General features: G+C 44.1%; 1 protein-coding gene across 1 annotated transcript in view; it reads left to right on the top strand.

The window, feature by feature from the left end:
- Pecr (peroxisomal trans-2-enoyl-CoA reductase) overlaps positions 1–11,381 on the top strand; it is a 72,724-nt gene extending 61,343 nt beyond the window's left edge. The window contains exon 9 of the mRNA XM_013012255.1: positions 11,307–11,381. The gene's annotated coding sequence lies outside the window, so the exon portion shown is untranslated. The remainder of the gene's footprint in view (positions 1–11,306) is intronic.
- Positions 11,382–16,650: the final 5,269 nt, after the last annotated feature.

Here is a 16,650-nt window from a genome sequence, read left to right as displayed (position 1 = left end):
CATGCAAGGCAAGTGCTCTACCACTGAGCCACCTTCCCAGCCCTCTAGGATTTTTTTTTTAATGCACAAGACTTGTTTTAAAGGCTTTGCTTGAATTTGAAAGCCTGACAGGGTGACATATATGCTAGAGGGTCTTGAAAACTTGAAATGGCTGTTAAATTCAGAGTTAACAAGCAGCTTCCTGATTGGCTTGGCAAGGAGTCGTCATGTGGGTATGGCTAAGAAAGAATGGAGCAGTGACCCACAAAGGTGTTAACTGGGGAACTTCTAGGCAATTCCAGAAGCCTAAGTGGTTCCTTTGCTTTGAGGCTTGTGACATTACAAAATGCTTTAGGCTCTGTAAGTCAACTCCCAATACTTGAGTCATGAGCAAATACTATGCTATTTCGTGCACAGACTGAACTACTGTGGAGTTTGGTGTCTGTGACGCTCAAGAAAATGACTTAATCATATCCTGCTGTATGCCAAAACTACTTACTATTCTTAATATAATATAAATGGCACACAAATAGTTTTACTGTATTGCTTAGGGAATAATGACAAGAAATGCAGTTTTACTTTTTCTATTTTTGAACCATACTTTGTTGAATCCTTTGATGATGGGCCCTGTGGATATGGAATACTAAATGTAAAAATAATATATAATATATGTTGTTTCACTTATATTTTGTTTAGCCCACTATTTCCAAAATAGTATTTTTTCAGTATATAGTTAACATAAAAGTTTTTCTTTCTTTTCTTTATTTTTATCATCTTGTTATATAGCTCAGACTAGCCTGGAATTTGCTATCCTCTTATCTCAGCCTCTTGAGTGCTATGATTATAGGTATGTGCCACCATGCATCAAAACTTTTTCTTTTGGCTGGGCGCTAGTGGCTCACAGCTGCAATCCTAGCTACTCAGGAGGCTGAGATCTGAGGATTGTTAGGTTTTTAAAAAGAGTAGCCGAGTAAGAACAGCACCATGCACGTGGTATTCAGGTAAGGGGTAGGTTTATTCATCGTTCTGGCTGGCACCAGGCCATGTTGGCTCTCCATGTGGCGGGGAAAGCCTGGGAAAGAGAGAGCTGGGAAAGAGAAGACAGCTAGAAAAAAGAGCTAGAAAAGAGGGCATCTGGGCCTGGGCTAGGCCTTATCTAGGGTATGGACAGAAAAAGGTGTGGCCACATCAAATTCAGATGTGACCTCAGCGGATGCAGATGTGACCTCTTCCAGGTGTGCCTGTTGCCTAAGTAATGCAGGTACTGGGTGGAGACTTTGCTGAGAGGAGGGTGGAGTCTGCTCACCATCCAGGAGTGGACCTTACAAGGATCACCATTCAAAGACAGCTTGGGCAAGAAACTCCGTGAGACTCTTATCTCCAATTAACCACTAGGAAACTCGAAGTGATGCTGTGGCTCAAGTGGTAGAGCATTAGCCTTGAGCTGAAGAGCTCAGGGACAGTGCCCAGGCCCAGAGTTCAAGCCCCATAACCAACAATAACAAAACAAAAAGCTTTTTTTTTTGGTGAAACTGGAGTCTGTATTCAGGACCTTATACTCACTCTCCTCACTGATGAGGCTGGTGGTCTACCACATAAGCAACACCTGGCTTTTTGCTGGGTATTTTGGACTCAGAGTGTCACAGACTATTGTGCCTGGGTTAGAACTAAGTCCCCCAAATAGCTATGATTATAGGCATGAGCCCCCAGCTCTCAGCTTTATTGTAAAAATCTCTTTCTAGGGGATTTTTTTGGGGGTCCGGTCGTGGGGCCTGAACTCTGGGCCTGGGCGCTGTCCCTCAGCTCTTCAGCTCAAGGCTAGTGCTCTACCATTTGAGCCACAGCGCCACTTCCGGCTTTTTTCTTTTTGCTTATGTGGTGCTGGGAATCGAACCCAGGGCCTCAGGCGTGTAAGGCAAGCGCTCTACCACTGAGCCACCTTCCCAGCCTCGGGGATTTTTTATTCAATTTGTTTCCCTTCAATTTTTGAAGGGAAAAATTCAGTGTGTATCTTACATGTATAGCACATCTTCAATTTAGACTAGTCTTAGTTCAGGTGCTCCGTAGTGTGTGGCTAGTGGCGCTCAGGTGTAGCTGCGAGAGGCCTGTGCATTGGATGGTACAGGTCTGGATGCTGCATGGTAGCCAGATCTTTGAAAGGTCTGGAATTATTCAGTCTATCCATAACTAAACTTGGACTAACCTTCCTTAATGGTACATACTTACTGTAATTGTATGAATTTACTGTTTCTACTGTGCTAGAAATTTAAGTGCTTTCCTTACAACAAACAGGAATTTTGCCACATTGTTTTTTGCCTTTGGTGACAGTACCAAATTGTTTTGTCCCTCAATCAAGTTGGAGCCCCAGAACTCTGAGTTGGTTCTAAGTAGACTGAATATTAGTGTCCTGTGGAAACCACAGGACAATTCCAGCCCCAATGACATCCTGAGTTTTGACTCTTCTATCCCTAAAGCTGTACAACAGGTGCCCCCAACCTCCATTAGACAAAAATGGAACTTACATTGTTGCTTAGCAACCCCTTGCTATGCCTTTGCTGGCACTCTTTGAGCAATAGCAGTTGCTCCGAGCTATCCTTTGACTTAATCTGGCTAAAACCAGACAAAGAATTAGGTCAGAGGCTGCAAAGCAATCTGTTTCTAGAAGTCCAGCAGAGTTATGGAATAAAAATAAACAAGGCGAGGAGATAAAACTTTTGCTTTTGCCCGGTTCTAGGCCAAACTCTAGCTCTAAATCTGAGCTGGCATTGTAGCCAACGGAGGACTTACTTCATCAATAACCCAGGCTAGTTGTGCTGCTCCAAAGTGCCCTAAGCAGGAACTCAGCGTGGTATTTGGGGTTTGAGACTCTGCATGGCATGTAGCGACAAATAACCCAAGGGTTTCACTATATGAATCTTGGATGGATCAGAGCATTTGGGTGGGGTGTAGGGCCTTCTGGCAGACCTATAAACTCTAGTAAGACTGATTTTTTTTTTCTGGTTTCAGAGAAAGGAGGAGGTAGCTCTGATGGTCAGTGAAGAGAACTTTTTTAGGCTGTTTGCTTAACTCTCCAAACACTGAAAAGATGAATTTTGACAGAGCTTATTCATGAGATTGCTAGTGTGTGGCAGTGAGGAGAACTAGCCTCAAGTATTTGTCTCCTAGGATATGGTTTAGGGGTGTTTACAGGATAAAGAAGCAGCCTGAACTGAGATGTGGGGAAAAGTAAGGGAAAGTAAGGAAAGGCGAAGTAATAGATGGTCTCCACAGGTGTAGCCAAACTTCTTGGGTCTTCATGTTCAGAAAATGGTGAACTTTGCGAGCTCTGTGGGGTAGAGTTTAGGCCTTTTGACTTTGATCATTCGTGTGTGTGTGTGTGTGTGTGTGTGTGTGTGTGTGCGTGCGTGCATGCATGCATGTGTATGCATGTGTGTGTGCGCGTGCATGTGTGTGTGCCAGTACCAAGGTTTGAACTCAGGACCTTGTACTCTCACTTAGCTTTTTCATTTACAACTGGTGCTCTACCACTCAAACCACATCTTCAGTCCAACCCCTTTGACTTTAAAAGGCTAGCCATTGGATACTGGATCAGGACTAAGTGAAGGCAGTATTAACCCATGTGAGTGACCTCCCAAGTTTCTATAAAACCAATTTTGTAGGCAACCATTTGCATCATGATCCATTTAACAGAGGTGTTATCTGAAGTAAAGCTACAGGACCTCTGAAATTGGTGATAAAAATGAATAATCAGGTATGGGTGGCTCATGCCTGTAATCCTAGCTACTCAGGAGACTGAGAGCTGAGGATTGTGGTTTGAAGCCAGTCTGGGCAGTCTGTGAGACTCTTATCTCCAATAAAATACTCAGAAAAAGCTGGAAGTGGCAGTGTGGCTCAAGTGGTAGAGCTCTAGCCTTGAGCCAAAAAATACTCAGGGACAGTACCTATGCCTGAGTTCAAGCTCCAAGACTCTCTCTCTCTCTTTCTTTCTTTCTCTCTCTCATACACACACACACACACACACAATTGATTTTTTTTTTTTGGGTCCGGTCGTGGGGCCTGAACTCTGGGCCTGGACGCTGTCCCTCAGCTCTTCAGCTCAAGGCTAGTGCTCTACCACTTGAGCCACAGCACCACTTCCGGCTTTTTTCTTTTTGCTTATGTGGTGCTGAGGAATCGAACCCAGGGCCTTGAGCATGCAAAGCAAGCGCTCTACCACTGAGCCACCTTCCCAGCCCCCCCCCCCACAATTGAAAGCTAGTGAAGCTAAGGGTTTTATTCCAAGTTTTCCCTTGGTTCCACCACATGCGATTCTACCATCTAGAAGAAGCTTCACTGAAGGCAGATCTGATGAGGCTCAGAGAGAGATGTCCACAGCATAGTTTGACCTTCACAACTAAAAAGGCTTCTTTCCACAGCCTTCCTTCCTTTACTGATGGACACAGCGAAGCCAAATCTTGTTGGGAGGTACTGGGGAACCAATCCTAGACTTAAGTACTCAGGTTCCGGGTCCCTGCTATCTCCTTCTGTAAGGTCCTTGTAGTCTGAAACGTTACTATTTAATACAGTGGGCGTCTCTGCTCCGTCACTGGAGCTTGTGCTGTTTGGGCTGAGGTGGGGGCCTATGGCTAGTAAGTAGACCCTCTGTCTAGGAGCAGTGAAATACTGTCCTGTCTCCCCATGGACACACCATGTCTCGGATGGATGCAGAAATTAGGCTTTTATAGTGCTGGAGGATGATATACCTTTTGGGCAGGTGGCCTGACACTGTCCTACTTGGGTATGTTTAAAGGTAACTCAGGGCTTCCTTTGCCTAACTGGCTCCAGGTGAGTATCTCCGGACTGTCCCATTCACTAAGCTTGCATGATCTCGGGGTGCCTGCTGGAATTTTTCACTTAATACTTTTGGATTGTAGTTGACCATGGAAAGCGTGGCAACTGTAGACAAGTGCCCGGGGGGTGGGGAGGGGGCTATCATAAGTGCCTATTCCTTTTCCCTTTTTTACAGAAACTTAGGGAAGCTGGCTGAGAAGGGCCCTCAGCATTAGATACTTGGAGCAGTGAGAGTCTTTGGAAATGATGGTGTGATGTTGCTGGAATCAGTCTCCAGTGGGTTGGGCAGTGTGGAGCAGTGCCTTAGCCTTTTCCACTGGGAGTGATCCTGAAGAAAGGCAGCGTGCCAGAGGCTGGGGAGGAGGGGAGGAGAAGGCAACAAGAGCTGCAGGTGGAGGGAGCTCTCCTTCCTTAGCTTTGCAGGGAGGGGTGGGAAAAGGGCTGGGGCTTGCGGAGTTGCAGGGTTTGAGGGAAAGGTCGCGTGACTGCTTGCGTCAGTGAAACCAGTGAAGTGGTTCCTTGCAAACCCTTTTTCTCTTGTATTTGGCATATGAGGTCAGACATTTGGATGGTTGTTCAAAGGTGCCAGCTGAGTGGTTGGGAGGAGGCTGCCTGTCATGTGAGAGCAGAGCTGTGGTTTGTCACAAGAGTTCTGAGGAAGATTCCAGCTGGGTTCTCAAATGGGCATTCTCACAATCCTGTAATCTCTCCAGAGTGGGGGTCAGCAGAAGGGCACAGGCTGTCCACGGGGTTTTCCGAAGCTAGGCTTCCTTTGGAGATGAGAGGTGGGCCATGGAGGGGGAAGGATGGAGGTGGTCCCACAGGTAAGTCTTCCTTGGGGGATTCTCAGCTCTGAAGCCTGAAACATAGTTTCAGCAGCAGCTCTCTGGTGTAGATGAATGACCAGGGGTTTGGTCTCCTTACTAACGTTACAGACCCACGCAATTTCTGCCCTCCTCAGACCCCCTGCGTCTGAAGGAGATGGCCTCTATGGTTTCCCTCCTCCAGAGAGAAGTAGACATGGATAGGATGAGATGGTGTGTGAGGAGGAAGGGATGGGAAACATGGGCGGGCTTTGAGGTCCTTTTCAACCTTCCTAAGGAGGGAAGATTGATGTTCCCAGATAGGTACCAAAGAGCAAATCCACCCTTGAGCAAGAGAACACTCCGATGCCTGGCAGCATTGGCAGTGAGAGTTGGGGAGACTTCGCTTCTGGAAAGGTCTGTTTCCTTTGCAGACTTCAGATGTATTTGGTCCCTTCTCAAACGTCTTTCTCTTCTCCTTGCTTTCCCCTTCTTTCTTTCCTCCCTTGTCTACCATAACCTTCCTGTTTGAAGAGGCAGAGTGGACAGTGGCTAAGTGTAGAGGCCAGAATGCCTCAGTTTGCAGTTTTAGCTCCTCACCTTGTGCTGTGTCCATGTGGAAAAGCTACTTAGGCTCTCTGAGCCTCCATTTCCTCTTTCTACCACTTGAACCACACATCCATTTTTAGGTTTTTGTTGGTAAATTGGACATAAGAGTCTCATAGACTTACCTGCCCAGGATGGCTTTGACCTGCGATCCTCAGATCTCAGCTTCCTGAATAGCCAGGATTACAGGTGTCAGCCAATAGTGGCTAGCTCCTGGATACTTTCTTTTCTAGACCACATGGGGGTTGTTTTTGTGGGCTCCTCATTAATTAGTATCAAATGACTGTGGCCTGCATGATACATTTTACATTTTTCTGTGGAAGATGAACTAGTTAGATACAATCAATATAACCTCTCAGTCTTTCAGAGAATCCCTCTTCATTTTAGGCAGAAAGTTGCATTAGTTGGTATAGACTGGTAAAAATGAAAAAGAAACATCATAGTTACTGTGTTCAAAGAATTCACTTCACTAAGAAGCTAGGCCTCACTGTGAAAATCATGAAGGCTGGTGATCCATGATTAGGTAGCTTCTGTTGGGCACATGATTTGTTGAACTAATGCCACTAATCTTAACAACTATGTAACATAGGCAAGTTGTCTGTGGCAGGGGAGGCCAGGATTCAGAGATGCGTGATGTACAGATCCATTCTCAAGAGCATTAAAATCTCATTTAGGTGTCTGAGAATTTGGCTTAGTGGTAGAGAGCTTGCTTAGCATGCATAAAGCCCTGGGTTTGATTCCTCCATACCACATAAACACAAAAAGCTGGAAGTGGCACTGTGGCTCAAGTGGTAGAGCTCTAGTCTTGAGCACAGAGAGGCTCATGGACAGAGCCCAGACCCTGAGTTCAAGCCCCAGGACCAGCAAAAAAGAAAAAGAAAATCTTATTCAGATATTAGCTTTTAGTTCTTCTCCATCAGAGAGAGCAAGAGGTGATGAAAGGGAATGAATTTGTATGCCATTCAGTGTTGATATTTAGGAAGAAAAAAAGAGCTGCTTGATGGACAGGAGGAAGGGAAAACCTGGAGCCTGGATCATCTAGGGATGAATGTGTCTTCAAAACATAGAGATTTGTTTAGAGAGAGCAAGAGTTGCGGTATCCATCACTCTTTAGACTCAAGAAAACAATTAGTAGAGACATTCAGATTGCAAGCTAATGAAGCCACCTAGTGGTTTGTTCCTTAAATTAAGGTTGTATGAACATGGTATTTTAAGTAACATGTGCAAGTGTGACTATGATTCTGCATTAAGCCCAGAAAACAGGCCCAGCTTTTTCTGAGGATAAGCATAGCATGCCTTTAATGTTCTGTTTATAGTTTTTTTTGGGGGGGGAGTATTGGTACTGGGGCTTGGACTCAGGGCTTCACGCTCTTGCATGGTTTGTTTTGCTCAAGACTGGCTTTTTATCACTTGAGCCATGCCTCTACTTCTAACTTGTTGCTGGTTAGTTGGACATAGAGTTTCTCAGACTCTTTCTTGCCTGTGCTGGCTTTAATCAGAGATCTTAAGATCTCAGCTTCTCGAGTAGCTAGGGTTATAGGCATGAGCCATCAGTGTCTAACTTGTTTATAATCTTTTTTTTTTAAATCATAAAAAATTTAAGGCAGCTTGCATGACAAACAGTGAGAAAGCACAAATCAGGACTTAGGAACAAAGGAGAAAAAAGATAGTCACAAAGGCATAAAAATAATACAAAATCATAGTAATTCCTAGATGCATCCTAAATCCTATGTATCTGTCTTAAAAGAGTCTAAAACTTCATGTTATAGTGTCCTTGATCCACCAAAAAATTCAACATCAAGAAAGACGTAGCCTTATTTTGCGGGGGAGGGGAGGGGTGGTGAGGGGTGTAAATTACTACTTGATGCTAGGTGTAGAGAAGTCTGAATAGGGCTGGGAAGGTGGCTCAGTGGTAGAGTGCTTGCCTTGCATGCATGAGGCACTGGGTTGGATTTCTCAGCACCACATAAGCAAAAAGAAAAAAGCCAGAAGTGGTGCTGTGGCTCAATTGGTTGAGCGCTAGGCCTTGAGCTCAAGAGCTGAGGGACAGCACCCAGGCCCCGAGTTCAGGCCCCATGACCAGACCCCCCCCGCCCAGAAAAAAAGAAGTCTGAATAGCCAGCCTCATACAACTGCATAATGCAATGCAAAATGTTCTCCATGCTTATAGTAGAAATCTGAATCTTGTAGGACTTTTTCTTTTTTCTTTTGGTCGGCCGTGGGGCTTGAACTCTGGGCCTGGGCGCTGTCCCTCAGCTCTTCAGCTCAAGGCAAGCACTTGAGCTACAGAGCCACTTCTGGTTTTCTGGTGGTTTATTGGAGATAGGAGTCTCATGGTCTCTCCTGCCCGGGCTGGCTTTGAACCGCGATCCTCAGATCTCAGCTTCCTGAGTAGCTAGGATTACAGGCATGAGCCACCAGCGCCCGGCTTTTTCTTAATTGTACCTACACTGATTTGAGGAGGGAAGGTGCACCAACTTCCATTTGAATGGCTTGCATTAACTTAACCAACTCACACGGTAAGTCATGAAGTACAAGGTGATATTGTTGCCACATCTTAGATTAGCTAACTGAGTCACAGGGAGGCTAAGAACTTCCCTGTACTCAGGCTGTGAATCAGTAGTAGAGCTGGGATCCAAACCTGGGCAATGTAGCTCAGTACTCAGAGTCTTGATACACTGAACAGTCTGTTCAGTGCAATAAGGCCCATCCAGTGCAAAGGGCAATGACTCGGGATCCCCCCTTCTCTTTATTCAGTCTATGGGAACCTGATAGGCATGTTTGAACTCGATGCTAAGATGAAGCCAAGGCTGCCAACTTTTGACATGACTTTGTTTTCTTCCATAGTCACAGGCTTTGTCCTCATTTCCAGTCACCACACTCATAGGCATGTGCCTTTGGTCAGAAAAAGAGGAGCAGATTTACAGCCTCCTGACTTCAAGAAAGTAGCTCAGGGCTGGGAAGGTGGCTTAGTGGTAGAGTGCTTGCCTAGCATGCATGGAGCCCTAGGTTCAATTCCTCTGTGCCACATACACAGAAAAAGCTGGAAATGGTGCTGTGGCTCAAGTGATAGAGCCTTAGCCTTGAGCAAAAGAAGCTCAGGGACAGCACTCAGGCCCTGAGTTCAAGCACCAAAACTGGCAAAAAAAAAAGTAGCTAGAATCTTACTACCTTTTCTTATAGCTATGCTTGGATACAGGATCTGAAATGCAGTCATAATAAAATACAGTTTATTCTCTCTCTGTCTCTCTCTGTGTCTCTCTCTCTGTGCTGGTATTGGGGTTTGAACTCAGAACCTTGTGCTCTCACTTGGCTTTTTTTTTGTTCAAGGCTAGCCTTTGCCATTTGAACCACACCTCTACTTCTGGCTTTTTTAAAATGGCTAATTGGACATAAGGATCTCATGGACTTTCCTGTTCAGTCTGACTTCAGATTTCAGTCCTCAGATCTCAGACTCCAAGTAGCTAGGATTACAGGTGTGAACCACCAGCTCTCAGCTCCCTTTTCTCTTCCAGAGTGGTATCTAAAAATATCTGTGAGTGGCACATAAATTATTTTTCTTAATCAGCCATGGAAGTTGATTAGCAATCAGCAAAAGGAATGTTAAAGTTTTTTTTTTTGAAAGGAACTTAGTAGGGAAATAATGGCACCAGTGGAACATTTTCAGTTATTGGAGTCAAACTAACATATAGCTTGAGTCTTAAATTGGGCATTTAAAGTGATGTTCTTATAAGCTCTACATTAGGTTAGTTGTGTGGCTAATGTCTTTGCTAAGAAAGAGGAAAATGTGTACTCTGTAAAATGACTTTTCTATATAGATAAGTCTTCCTAAAAGCAATTGCTATGACATTTTGAAGAGAACACTTAGCTCAGAGACAATCATAATGCTACTAAAACATTCAGCTTCTGAATTGGGACCAACATGATGGCCTGCCACATCTGAGACTATAAAGAACTTTTCAGAATGATAACCTTTTAATGGCTTCCTGTGCTCTTGGATGATTCATCCTATTAATGCAATGTAAATAAAAGAAGAGGGATGCTGCTCTGTGTAGGCAACATTGGCCAGAAGTCAAGCTGCTTAGGATTCACTTTCTTATAACAAAGGGAGACCTGGATTGTTGGCATTCCAGTTTTCACCTGAACTTTGGAGCAAGTCTTGGGTTCACACATCCAAAATTCTAATACCTATTAGAATTAGCTAGAAGATATTGACTTTGTCAAGTAAACTACTTGAAGCTGTTTCTTCCTTTATCAATTGGTCTAACTACATGGATTTTTATTAGGCTTATTATTATTATTATTATTGTTGTTGGTAATGGGGTCTGAACTCTGGGCCTGGGCACTGTCCCTCAGCTCTTCAGCTCAAGGCTGGTGCTCTCTCACTTAAGTCACAGCGCCACTTCTGCTTTTTCTGCTTATATGGTCCTGAGGAACTGAACACAGAGCCTCATGCATGCAAGGCAACCATCTACTAATGAGCCACCTTTCCAGCCCCTATTGGGCTTATATTATGGGCAGAGGTCGTGTTTCTACATTGTTTCAATCTTGAGAAGAATCTTTTTTTTTTATTTTTTTGGGTCCAGTCGTGGGGCCTGAACTCTGGGCCTGGGTGCTGTCCCTCAGCTCTTCAGCTCAAGGCTAGCACTCTACCACTTGAGCCACAGCACTACTTCTGGCTTTTTTCTTATGTGGTGCTGAGGAATCGAACCCAGGGCCTTGAGCATGCAAGGCAAGTGCTCTACCACTGAGCCACCTTCCCAGCCCTTGAGAAGAATCTTGAATGGCATATCAGCTAAGCCTCCTTTGCAGATACAATTATTGAAGTTGTGTAAGAAGATAATGTGCAGAGTTTAGTAAGATACTCATGTAAAGCATCATATCACTTGATACAGAAACTTGTTCAGCAGTGGTAGATGATGTTGTTTGTATTAGTGCCATCTTGTCTACCCTTTTTTCTTCTTTCAGGCATGCTTTGAAGATCAGTGAAGAGAAAAACCATAGGCTTAAGCAACAGGTAGCTCAGGAATGAGATAGAGGTTATGGCCAGAGGGTATAGATAAAAATGAATTTTTATTTTTCTTACAGGAGTGGCAAAAACTCAACTATGATATCTATACCCTGAGGCAGATTCGGAGAGAAGTCAGAAACAGATGGAAATGCATTTTAGAAGATTTGGGTGAGTCTGAAAGAGATTGTGAAGAGGTTAAAAAGGAACTAATCATGATACAGCTATTTTTTTTCCACCCTAAATTCTGCATGGAGGTCAGTGACTGTCTAAGCTATCATGTACTATTATTCTTCCCAGTCTGCTCTTATACCCCCAAACATCAGCCCTTGACCTCCCTCCCTCCCTTCATCTATCCCTTTCTCCCTCCCTCCCTTTGTCCATCCCTCTCTCTCGTCTTTCTTCCTTTTTTGTGTGCTGTTACTGGGACTTAAACCCTGGGCCTGTGTTCTTGCTTGGCTTTCTTTCTCAAGGCTAGCACTCTACCACTTGGGCCACCTCTCTACTTTGAGCTTTTTGCTAGTTAATTGGAGATAAGAGTCTCATGGACTTTTCTGCCTTGGCTAGCTTGGAGCTGTGATTCTCAGATCTCAGTCTCCTGAGTAGCTAGGATTATAGATGTGGGCTGCCAGTGCCTGGCATTTCCGTGGTCCCTGACCAGCCTGACCAGATACACTGCCCTAGGTTACTCATCTGTCCTCAGTATAGGGTAGCACAGGGCAAAGGCAATGCACCATTGTGCATTGACTGAATTATATGGGGATATTGGCCAACTAGTAATAACTATGGGTGAGACAGAGCTGGGAGAAATATTGTTTGTAAGAGAAATAATACGTCTTCATACAACATTTCAGAAGAAGTTAAAGAAGGAAAGTTTCATGCTTGGAAAAATATCTGTGGTATTGGGGTTGATATTGGGTAATGAGTTTCTTAATTCTACCAGAGTTGAGATGCCATAAACATGTCCCTCACATCATAACATAACCTTGCTTGAATGTTTAAAAAGTAAATTTATCATTGTGGGTATTAGAATTTGGAACTCTAGTCCTTGAGCTTTCTAAACAAGTGCTCCTACCACTGAAACACATCTCCAGCCCACCCTGGCTGGTTCCTTCCTTCCTTCCTTCCTTTCTTTCTTTCCTTCTTCCTTTCTTCCTTCCTTCCTTCCTTTCTTTCTTTCTTTCTTTCTTTCTTTCTTTCTTTCTTTCTTTCTTTCTTTCTTTCTTTCTTTCTTTCATGTTTTTTGGTCAGTCATGGGGCTTGAATTCTGAGCCTAGGCACTTGTCCCTTAGCTCTTCAGCTCAAGGCTAATGTTCTACCACTTGAGCCACAGCGCCATTTCCAGTTTTCTGGTGGTTTATTGGAGATAAGAGTCTTACAGACTTTCCTGCCTGGGCTGGCTTTGAATCATGATCCTCAGATCTCAGCCTCCTGTGTAGCTAGGATTACAGGCATGAGCCACCAGCTCCCAGATAGGATCTCATTTCCTACCTGGGTATAATTTGCCTACATTAGGCTTCTCTGTCACTAGGACAATAAGAGAAGACCATCATGTCCAACTCTTCATTGAGAAGGGCTTCTCACAGACTTCTTTTTGCCTGGGTTATCCTTGACCCATAATCCTAACAATCTCAGCCTTCTAAGTGGCTAGAATTTTAAGTGTGAATGATTGACATCAAGGTGAATGTATTAATTTTGAAGCCCTTGATTCTTCTGTCCTGAAAGGACATGGTACTCTGGCATCATAACTTTTAAAGGAGAGATGCCATGTTTCTAGTTCCTATTAGTTGGGGTGAAGTAGGATGAGGTGGACCTCTGCTCTCTAAGTCACCCAATATTGCTGTGGGTTAATAGTCTTTTAATCTGAGTTATTCTAGGTAGGTTTAAAGTCTTTGAGTCTTTCCTACCTTGGGGTAAGACATGTTCACCAGCCAACCACGCTGCCCTGAGAAGGGAAGTGTGGGCTTGGAGAAGCAGGGTAGGAGGTGAACCCTTTTGCAGGTTGGGACTTGGGGTGGGGTAATAATTCTAAGGACCTGGGGGGGGGAGGTGAAGGATTGGGAGGACAGGGAACTGGATTTCCAACTCAGCATAGGACAGCAGGTAGTCAGTGGGTCCTCCTAGGGCTGGAACTCAGGGCCTGGGTGGTGTCCCTGAATTTTTATGCTTAAGGATAGCACTCTATCGCTTGAGTGTCCACTTCTGGCATTTTTTTGGAGTTTAACTTACAGACTTTCCTGCCTGGGCTGGCTTTGAACCGTGATCCACAGATCTCAGCCTCCTGAGAAGCTAGGATTACAGGAATGAGCTACCTGAACCCGGCTTTACACAAATTTTAATTAAAGACCAATCCCACTGCTCTGGGAAGCAGCATAGCAGTTCTACCCCATGTCCATATTGCCTTGTTTGTGCATAATCTGCATCTGGGTCCATTCTATCTCCTGTGGGCACCATATCGCAGGGCAGCTATTTATCTGGGGGTAACATTTTCTACCTTAGGTTTTCAAAGGGAAGCGGACTCATTGTTGTCAGTGACCAAACTCAGCACCATGAGTGATTCTAAAAACACAAGGGAAGCTCGAGAGATGCTGTTAAAGCTGGCTGAAGAAACCAATATTTTCCCAACCAGCTGGGAGCTCTCTGAGCGGTATCTCTTTGTTGTGGTAAGTGAGTTCCTTTCATTACATGCCTTGATTTTGCCTGAGATTTTTGTTGTTGTTGTTTGTTTGTCTTCTCTGTTGTTTCCCACGCCACCAGGGCCATCATAACTGTGGCTCATGGTGGCAGATGCTACCGCTATTATCCGCTCTGCTTTCCAGTGACGGGTGCCAGCCATGTCTCTGAAAAGGCTTTGAAAATTCACAATTCTGGATCACACCTAAACCTGTCAAGGCTCAGATTGTGCTTCTCTGCTGATTTTGCTGGGCAGCCAGTTTTGAACCATTTGCTGGTCATCAAATTGTAATATGAGAACACTTGTTTATATTACCTAAGATTAAGGAGTCATCTGAAAGACCTGTGAGGCTTGATGGAGTGATGTGAAACAATGGTTAGGAAATGTGTTTAAATCTGTTGAGAAAAAGTTCACGAATATTTTAGTTGCTCAATCTTATTCTAGGGTGGGTTTGGTGTGTGTGTGTGTGTGTGTGTGTGTGTGTGTGTGTGTGTGTGTGTGCCTGGGCACTGTCTCTGAGCTTTTGCTTGACTAGCACTCTACCACTTGAGCAACTGCACTACTTCCAGCTTTTGCTGTGATTTAATTGGAGATGAGAATCTCACAGACTTTCCCACCCGAGCTGGTTTTGAACTGTGATCCTCAGATCTCAACCTTCTGAGTTATTAGGATATAGGCATGAGCCTCCAGTGCCCAGTTTTGTTCCTGAGCTTATTGCTCAAAGTTAGTGTTCTACCACTTGAGCCACAGTCCCCTTCCTGTTTTTTCTTTTTTTGTGTGTGTGTGTGTGTGTGGTTAATTGGGTTTGGTTTCATTGTCCCATCCACAGGGCTTGGTTTCTGACTTGACAATCTATTTTACCTCTCTGTAGGACCGTCTCATTGCTCTGGATGCAGCAGAAGAATTCTTTAAAGTTGCTAGTCGAACTTACCCCAAGAGTTCTGGGGTTCCATGCCTGGCAGTTGGCCAGAAAGAACCACACTGCCTTCCATTTCCAAGTCCTTAAGGAGAAGCACAGAAGCAGAAAGGGAAATTTCCCACTGGGATGCAACAGCTAAGCAAAGCTGGACGACTGCAAAGTTGGATGGGGAGCGCTTGCTGTGTGAAATGGATTCTGAATTCTGTATAACACAAGGTCTTCATGAGGACCTTATTTATGAAGTGTTCATAGCTACGTTGAAACACTAGAGTGATATTACTTTCTAGAAAGAAAGTAAAAGAGCTTCTTAGGGGAAGAGTTCTTGGGTGACCAGATAAAAGGGCTCATTTTGCCCAGCTTTGGTTTTAATGGTACAATCAGTTCTGATCATTCAGCCTATGATGGAGTGGGTTATCCTAACTGGTAAAATAAAATAGTTACCAAAGAGAGTGATCAGTTGGGTGCTGGCAGCTCACGCCTGTAAATCCTAGCTACTCAGGAGGCTGAGATCTGAGGATCATCGTTCAGAGGCAGCCTGGGTAAGAAAGGCTGTGAGACTCTTATCTCCAAAAAACTGCTTAGAAAAAAAGCTGGAAATGGTGCTGTAGCTCAAGTGATAGAGTGCTAGCCTTGAGCAAAAGAAGCTCAGGGATAACACCTAGGCACTGAGTTCAAGCCCCAGGAGCACCCACCTCCCTCCCCCACCCCCCAAAAAAGGGAGAAAGAGTGATCATTGAGCCCCCAAGTAGATTTTTACATTTGAAAGAATTAATCTAAAATATAATACTAGAAAAATTGCCCCCAAATAATATTAGGCATGATATGACCTCTCTTTGACTTGGAAAACCCTGCAGAACTTGGGGTGGTGTTTGAGGTATTATTTTGGTACCAGTTATGCTCACTGAGAAGTGTAGATGAACCAGATACATGTTTAGGAATGCTGTTCAGAGGTGAGTTCCAAAAGGAATGATCCCTTGAGCTGATGTTTCCTGAAGCTTCGAGGAAAAATTTGCACTTGTGGTGTGATACATCTTGAATCCTCAACATGGCTGATACCTGGTCATCTCACTTTTGCATCTTACTTGTTTCCACTCTGAGAGCCCAGGGCATTTGATCAGGGATAGAATCTGTAAGTAGAAGTGTTTGCCCTGCACTTCCGTCTCCTGTCTTTAGTTTATTTCTGGAGGGCCAGGGTTGCACTTCTCATGCAGACCTACAGGTAGGCAGGAGGCCATGGCTTGTTACTGGGTCTTCTTCCATCACAGAAGCAGAGCAGGTGATATCAGCTTACTGCTGTCCATAGATGGACAAGTCCAGCTGCAAAACTTATCAGTTCAGCAAGGAGCTTGCCCAGTGATCCTGAGATCCTGGTTCATTTTGTTATAAAACCTTTAATAAGGAGTTATAGAGTTTATCAGGAGATTGCTGAGAACAATGACAATATTTAAAAAATTTTTTTTCAGATTTTGCACTTCTGACTTCAGGTTATAAACTAACTTGTGTTAGTCTCTCCAGGGGATTGTGACTTGAAGAATTTCATATCCTGATTAGCGTTTTATTTTTTGGGGGGAGGGGGCATAGGACACACAATGTTTAAAATATTTCCTAGAAGTATTTGTTGATGCATTATGGAACAATTTAACTGATGTGTTTCAGGAAAATTTTTCCTAGTGTAGTATGTAAGAGGAAAGTTTTATTTTTTATACTTAGCATTTAATCTCCATGTCTTATTTAAGATTAGTCTTCAGATATTTTCCCCTCACTTCTATAGACTCTTGGGAGATAAATACACCAGCAGTGAAACAAACAATAAAACAAATGAATAAACAGA

Source organism: Dipodomys ordii, unplaced genomic scaffold (genome assembly GCF_000151885.1).
Source record: "Dipodomys ordii isolate 6190 unplaced genomic scaffold, Dord_2.0 Scaffold1, whole genome shotgun sequence".
Classification (NCBI taxonomy): Eukaryota; Metazoa; Chordata; class Mammalia; order Rodentia; family Heteromyidae; genus Dipodomys; species Dipodomys ordii.
Note: the sequence above shows the minus strand (reverse complement) of the source record. Positions and strands in the feature narration are given on the sequence as shown.